The sequence below is a fragment of the Carya illinoinensis genome, chromosome 3 (genome assembly GCF_018687715.1).
Source record: "Carya illinoinensis cultivar Pawnee chromosome 3, C.illinoinensisPawnee_v1, whole genome shotgun sequence".
Lineage (NCBI taxonomy): Eukaryota > Viridiplantae > Streptophyta > Magnoliopsida > Fagales > Juglandaceae > Carya > Carya illinoinensis.
In genome coordinates, this window is record NC_056754.1 from 22,457,354 (window position 1) to 22,466,231 (window position 8,878).

Below are 8,878 nucleotides of genomic sequence, written 5' to 3' on the forward strand. Positions count from 1 at the left end.
GCGCGCAGTCATCGCCATCTACCGATAACTCGATAAGGTTGCACCAAGTTTTTATATGGTAATTATCCCATGTAATGTACTCTCTTTCGTGCGCCCGATATGTATCCATCGATGCGTGTTTTGCGGCAAAAGTAATCTTCTTAAAGACGAAAAATATGATCTAAAAACAAGCATTTATGTAGTAGTAATCATTAACATGGGTAAGAAGTGCATGAAACATGAAACCAAAGCATAACAAGTTGAAGCTCGATCTGCTCGGGTATCAAACATTAAATCATAATTAGCGAATAAAATTTGATATTATTTGCATATTTAAACTTTTAAAGATTAAATGACAGAGGAAATAATAATAGATCTTAACCGCACATATACTGTCAATTTGTCATCATGCTAACATTGATAACAAGAGATCGAATAATTAAAAGTCATACAAAGAGTACTAAGGGTGTCAAATCGTGTCAACGGATCGTATTTGTATCGTGTCAAAGCATGTATATTAAACTATATAGGTTAATCCTAACCTGACTCGTTAAGCTTATCGTGTTAAAATTTCAAACCCTAACACGACTCATTAACATAACGGGTCATGTCGTGTCAACCCGTTTTTACCCGTTAGTAAATATTACGAAATAGGTTAATATGACACAATACAACATGTTTCAAACTATTTATATAAATGGGTTGAATATGTCCAAAATTAACTATTTTAATCTGATTAAATTTAACAAAATTTTATATACGTGTTAAAATCACAATATCTACAAAAATTATAAAACTAACTATAAGCCTAAAATTACAATCTAGATAATAAAAATATCGAAATTGAAATTCTAACAATTTTACTTTTAGATATAAAAGTATAATTGTAACTTTAACTTTCTTAACGTGTCATAACATGTCAAAACAGATTGACCCGTTATCAATTCGATAAGCAATTGTGTCTTAATGGGTCAACTCGTGATCCGAATCTATTAAGATTAAATCATAACCCGTTATTATCGTGTCGTGTTTATTTTAAGTTAATAGATCACATGACGTATTAACATCTCTAACAAAGAGCGCATTCAAGTAGGGCGGGCAGTATGGATTCTTGTTTTTGGTGAAGTAGGTATAAAAATAAATAAAGGATTGGGATCATACGTCATGGACATGGGAGCTGCTCGCAATTATTCGCACCGTCCCAACGTGCATGTGATGAGATGCTGTTTGGACTCTAGCTTATCATTTTCTACAAAACTTACGAATAAGGACGATGGTTGATAAATGTTTCGGTGGGGGTTGGAGCACTGGCAATAATTTATGTATTTTTATATTATCTTCATATTTATATAATATCTCTTTAAATTAATTTATAATAGATTATGCATATTCAAAATTTTGCATAATTATAAATAATATTTCTTTAAGTTTGAATAAGCACCATTCACTCTTTAAATATTATTTTATTATTTTTTCTCTCTTCTATCCTTTAAAATCAACTATATAAAATTTGTATTAAGATGATTTTTATATATGAAATTTGTATTAAGTTAATAATATAAAGTATTTTTTAGTATATATTAATATTTATTGATAAAATTGATCATTTTGGTAGATAGAATTAGTAATATTTAGATGAAAAAATCTACACAACCTCCCAACACCCTAACATCCCACTATTTTTTAATTTTTTAATATTTTTTTTTGAATTTATTCTTTTTAAATTAATTTAATTATTTTATTCATTATTTATATATTAAATATTTAATAAATAATAAAATAATAAAAATTAAAAAAAATGTGAGGTGTTGGGGTGTTGGGTGGTTGTGTAGCAAAACCCTATTTAGATATATAGAATTGATATTTTTTAGTACATTGTGTTAATTGTAAAATTTATTAAAATAATAATTTAAAAAATAAAAAATAATAATATTTTATTATTATTTAATTAAAAAATACATAATTTAATATGAAAGTTAATCTTTTTATATAAAATTAATCTTTAAAAAAATATAATTTTAAAAATATATATAAAAAAAAATCAATACTAGTAATTAGAAAGCACGAAATCGTTGGCGGTGATTCTGTAGGGTAGAGCTAGGTGTTCAGCATTTCGAGGAACATGAACGTCCTTTCACAAGATCTACCTTGCAGTCTTTTGGGAGAAAATGATTGAATTACTGCTTGATTACAATTTATTTATTATTTTTTTTATATTTAATTTTTTTATTTTTAATTTTACTTAATAATTAAGAAAGTGAATATTAATAAAATTATATTATATTTTTATTTTTTTAATAATTAAGAATGTTAAAAAAATAAAAAAACTTGTAATATATTTGAACAATAAATAAATAGTAATAGAATAATAAACCTATCACGAATCTTCTTTTGAAGATTGGAATCCCCAGCTACCAAGGAATGATATTGAAAATCTATTAAATTGTATGTATCGAACAGCAATCATACTTCCTCTTTATGGCTATTTCATTTATGAGTTCATAGTTAAAGTTAAACTTAAAAATTAAATAAAATATTATTAAAATATATTTTTTTAAATTAAAAAAATTAAATTATTTATTTTATTTTATATAAAAATTTAAAATAATTAAAATAAGATGAATTGAAATGTGCCTGAAAAGGCAAACCAGGCCTAAGTACTCGTACTCTATCCTCCACGTCCAAGCTTTTTAAGTACTCGTACGATTTCTAATTTTCTTTATTAAATTTAATTAGATGGTCTAATACGCAAAAAGATAAATTTGATATCAAATATTAAATACCTCATGTGTGATATATCGTTATGTATTGCCCGTCACTTTTATTCAAACAGAAAAGTATTAACACCGGTATAGGCTCTTATAAATATTTGTATATAAATCCATTGGTTGCATGCAGTCATCTAAAATAAAATTTGCAGTGATAGAGTTAGTGTATAAATATTATATATATATTTTTAAAAATAATAAATATAACTTATATAAAAAAATTAATTTTTTAATAATAAATTTTATTTATTTTTATAAATAAATATACGTAATTTATATTAACTTGACTCTACCTAACATTAATTAGTATGAAAGAGGATGAAGAGATAAAAACAGAAGTCATGGAGTTTGGGCAACAATGTCGCGGTTCGTGTACAGTTAATGGGTGGACCAAAGTCCACATAGTAGCCTATAATGTCTTTGATAATGGTGAATCAAGATTTTTTACGAGTTTGTGAATCAAACATTTTTTTTTTGGTTAGAAAAGACGATAAAATAAAGAGTGTGTGTATGTGATATTTATGGACCATTACATGTTTGACATGCGCAGCTATTAACAACAATGAAATAAAATAATGGAAACATGAATCATGAAAGTTACAACTAAAGTCTTATATTTTTTTTGTTGTTGAGGAAAATAGAGCTTTTATTCATACTCTCATGGCAAAGATTGAATACACAGAGGGATTTCCTCTAGTAATATCCTTTCCTCAGGAATTTCAAGAGTATTATTTGCTAATACATGAGCCACTACATTCATACTTATAGTAACATGTTTAGCAAGCCAGTGAGCCACCTTCCCCATCATATTCCTTACCTCTCTGATGAGCATCCCCACTAAGCTCCATTTCTCTTTGGGACTATTAATTTCATTTACCACGAACAGTGTATCCCCCTCAAGAATTACTTGTTATAGATATAGCTCTTGACACAAAATAGATGCCTTGAGAGAAGCCAGAGCCTCACCCAATTTAGCATTAGAAAATAAACTCATAGCTAGAGGATCTCATAGTAGCCTTCAATTGTAACCCCTACACCTTACAATGAACCTTATCAATGGCAGTATCCCAGTTGATCTTGTTATAAGTGTTATAAAGAGGAGGGCACCAATGATGATCTGTTAATGCAGTAGAAGTTGCACTCACAATAGACTTACTGTAATCCTATAGTCCTCAAAATCTTGGTAAGAGATCTGCATCAACTTGTTAGGAGATATAATCTTTTCTTCAAAAACAAAAGAATTTATTCTTTTCCAAATTTGATGACCTTACTGCTTGATAGTTTTTCCTCATCCACAACCTTCTGAAGAAGAGTGGGAATACTTGCAGTTTTCGTTCTTTCCAAGTGCTGGCTTATTTGGAGCCACATTACAATAAGTTGTTAGAATGGCAAAGGCACTTCTTCTTTGTGTTTGGCAAGGGGTGGAAGTTCCCCGTCAAGCAAGCCGAACATCGGGAATGCTCTGTGATGACTTGCAAAATTTCATATTGCAGATTTACAAAATAGTTCGAGCGGAGGCTTTTGGCTGCTTGAGCGAAGTCAGGCAGAGTTGAACGTTCGATGTGCGCTCGACAAGCCGCTCGAGCGAATTTAGGCAGAGTCGAACGCTCGATGCTCGCTCGACACATCGCTCGAGCGAATACCGTATTTTTCCAAATCTAAGGTTTTTCGCCGTCAGAGCATATAAAAGGGATTTTTCACCATTTGGCCGTACTTTTGAACTGGAGAACATTTTTGGGACAGGAAAACATAGCTAGAAGGATTCAAATCATCTGTTTTGGTGAGGGAATTCCATATATTGCACGAACGCTGAAAAATACTCCTCGCAGCCGCAACTCGTCTTCAAAAACTCAAGGAAATGTTTCAATGCTTTTCTCCCATTTGTGCTCGTGTATTATTCCAACGTACGTGCAATATATGGAATTCCCTCACCAAAACAGATGATTTGAATCCTTCTAGCTGTGTTTTCCTGTCCCAAAAATGTTCTCCAGTTCAAAAGTACAGCCAAATGGTGAAAAATCCCTTTTATATGCTCTGACGGCAGAAAACCTTAGATCTGGAAAAATACGGTATTCGCTCGAGCGATGTGTCGAGCGAGCATCGAGCGTTCGACTCTGCCTAAATTCGCTCGAGCGGCTTGTCGAGCGCACATCGAACGTTCAACTCTGTCTGACTTCGATCGAGCAGCCAAAAGCTTATGCTCGAGCGATCTTTGTTTTCCCGCAACCTGCTCGAGCTCACTATTGAGCGGCAGTCGAGCATTTGAATCTGTCTGAATTCGCTCGAGCGGCCAAAAGCATCCGCTTGAGTGATATTGTAAATCTGCAATATGAAATTTTGCAAGTCATCAAATACCCTCAAACTTACAACTTTGTTTGTCCTCAAACAAAAAGAAAAGCAATTGATACTTTAGGCAATATCAACTCGACCCCAAAGATAAGTATCATCACTCACCAAGTTTTTATGAATTTAGATTTCATCACTAGTATCTTACTCTTTTAACATCAAAGATAGCAAGAAAATCAATCAAAAATTTTACAATTTGTCAAGCAAGAGTTAGGCATTTACTTCAACCTAAAACTAAGACCTTGAGTGTGTGTGTGTGTGTGATATAGTCAATTTAACCTCAAACCACCTGCAAACTCAGATAAAAGTAGAACAACTAAAATCAGAAGAATTCTCTCAAAACTTAACCCCATAAGTCCAGTTTTCAGAAATCATCTCCACTAATGTAGTCAACACCAAAAATCAGATATCAAAAGGTCTTTAATAAGGTTGTAATGATAGGCCACATGGTGAGGGTTAAGAAAGAACTGGATATGGAAAATTAAAGCAAACTGGAAAAATACTTAGTGAAAAGAACACTAAAAGAGATACCCACATGATTTAAATCATAGCTCTTTCTTGGCAATATGCTCATACTTGTGGCATTATTGTTGCTGTAATCACTGAAGCAATACTGTTACCCAGATGACTAACACAAGAGGGGGGGTGAATTGAGTTGTATAAAAAAAATAACAATTATAAATCAAATATATAATATAAAATATAAACAAAATATGAAATAACAATAAATATAAAGAGTAAGGGTAAGAGAGAAGCAAACTCAGTATGTTAACGAGGTTCGGCCCCACTGCCTACATCCTCGCCTCAAGCTACCTCTTGAGGATTCCCAAATTCACTATTCAACCTCCTTCAGGTGGAGATAGAAACCTATTACACCTTTGAACAATACCGCTACAAAGGATCCGTGTAGAACACCCTCTACACTTGCAATCACCTTACACGTGGTGATTCAACTATTCCCCGTGTAGAATACTTTCTACACACACAAGGGTTATACACACCCTTTTTCTGATACAAGAGCTGATAGTGGGTAGGTTATCAGAAAACACTCCTCAATGAGTGAAATAAGAACAATACAGCGCAAACTATATCTCTCAAAATGAACAAGGATTAAGGCTCAATGCTTAGAGAAGAGAGAATGAAAGTTTTGAATGAATGTTGTATGCTCTTGGTGTTGTGAATGTGAAGCTCTCAAATGATCTATTTATAGGCATATGAGACTTCATATTCAAATTTAAAAAGATTCACATGTCAAAGACAACATCATTCACTTTTTCAAAAAATTCAAATAAAAGGTTCTTCTTTTTCAATTGTCAAAGACAACATCATTCACTTTTTCAAAAAAAATCAAACCTAATCTTTTACTTTTGGCATATGACAAAATGAGCACACTTTCCTTTTCAAAAAAATTCAAACCTAATTTTTTACTTTTTGTATATGACAAAATGAGCACACTTTACTTTTCAAAATTTTCAAACAAAATCATCTACCTTTTGTATAAGTCTAAAAAAAGCATCAATCACTTTTGAAAATATTCAAATAAAACATGCACATGTGAAAGATGACAATCAATCATCTTTAATATTTTCAAAGTTTAACCCTTTAATCAAGGCATACACATGCAAAAGATGACAATCAATCATCTTTCAAAATTTTTAAATTTAATTTTCAAAAAAATTCATGCACATGTGGAAAATGTATTTTAATGCTTTATGATAAAATATTAATTTTGAGCATTAATCCTAATTTCAAATTTTGAAGAGATTTACAACATTACTCTATAATTTTAATGTGAATTTGTTCCCTTCTTGCTCATGCTTGTTTCCTTGATGTGCTTGACTCCATTGTGTAGACAACTTGAGCTTGAGACTTCTTTATTCTTTGAATTCATTTGTTATCATCAAAATCCATGTGTAAATATATAATTACACAAAACTTGAAATCTTGGGTTCAACAAATACCAACAATTCCTTTAACAAAATCTGAGGTAATACATACTCCGCTTAGTGACTTCTTTTTCTTTTGGTTTTTTTTTTCACTTCTTTTTTTTTTTTTACTATATTTCTTCTTATTTGATCAAACAGAGCAAACATAATACAGTTCATCATGAAACAAATTTTCTCTTTTAAATGTAACTCTCCACCAAAGTATTTTCTCAAACTATCAAAGGTAGATTCATTGTTTTTCAGGCTTAGAGCGGGCATGATTTATGTAGTTCAAAGAATAAATAAAGGCTTATGACGGCTCAAGGGGGTTGACTATGGAAACACACCATGTAATAATGACATGATATTTAGGACGGATGGGAAAGCTTTTTTGGTTATGCCAAAGAAATGCCTAGATCATTTCTCTAATATTTGGTCTCAACTAGGATTTCGCCTCAATGACCCATCAACGGATTCTAGAGCAAAGCAAAATCGAACTTCCCTCTTTCAATTAATTCAACTTCTTCTCTTCATAAGCAAAATGGAATAAGAGAAAAATGACTATGTGCACAATTATGTTCAAGGTCAAAGATTTAAACCAAAGTACCCACAAAACTTCACTTGACATAAAAGAAATTTTTGAAATTTTTTCTCAAAACCATCTTCAATCACAAATTTCAGAGTCATAGAGAATTAAATCTTACTCCAATGCATGCTTGGTAAGAGAATCAGACAACCCTTCAACAACCCAAGACTTAGAAAACAAGAGGATCAAATGACTATAGGAGTTTACTCTGACCTGGCCATCTAGGGGTTGTGAAAGATGACAAGGTCTTTAAATCCTCGATGACACCTGAAGAGATTGAACACATCAAGATCATATGTGCATAGGCGAAAGCCCACCCAGATGAAGTCTTTTTAGATGCCTTGCTGGCCGACAACAACTTGCGGCGGTATTTATGTAACAGTCCGCTAGAAATTCAATTGTGGAATTTCTATTGACTTTAGGAACCTCGTGAAGACTCTATAAGCTTTCACGAATCCACTAATCGTATAGGTTTTAGCCTGTCAACATAGTTAGTGTTATCACTCACTATGGTGCCAGAAATGCGATTTTAATTATTTGAGATAGTTAGAAGTGTCAGAATACATTATAGTCTATACCACTAGGCTTAATTGAATATTTAGGATTTTTCAATACTAAGTTTATTACGTTTATTTTTGGAGTGAATAGTAACCTCAGTAAACAACTAAGCGCAGTGTTTTCAAAATCACAGTGTAAAATATCCAAATTAGGTTAGCAAAATTTTATTTGGACACTTGGCAAGATCTTAACCACACATAATGAATAGTATTAGATACTTGGCACAGAGAGAAACCATTAGATGGAATTGTGAAGGAAATCAAGGTGTGAGATCATGACACCTAAACAAAATACACATTTGGAAAATATCTTAAGAATAGAGATTTAAAATACACATGAAAAGATTTTAGTCACCTTACTCTTTCAAGTTTACTCCACATTTGGAAAATATCTTAAACTGATTTTTGTAGATATTATTGGATAGAATATTTTGAGATAATCTTTTATAGATATTTTGGGTAGGAGAAAACTACACTCAACTCTCAACTCCAGCCTTATCATCTTCCTTATCTCGTCCATAAGCATCTCCAGCCATCACCCACGAACTTATATTCATTTACACGTTCCTTTAAAAGAATATCAAACACTTTCTCTCGGATAGCTTTTAGGAGTTCTTTTGCACGCCCATTTCGAAACTTTTGTAAGTGTTTTATCATAAAGTCTCCTTCATATAAGTTGTTCCTTTTTGAGTTTAATTTACATGGATATCTTATTTG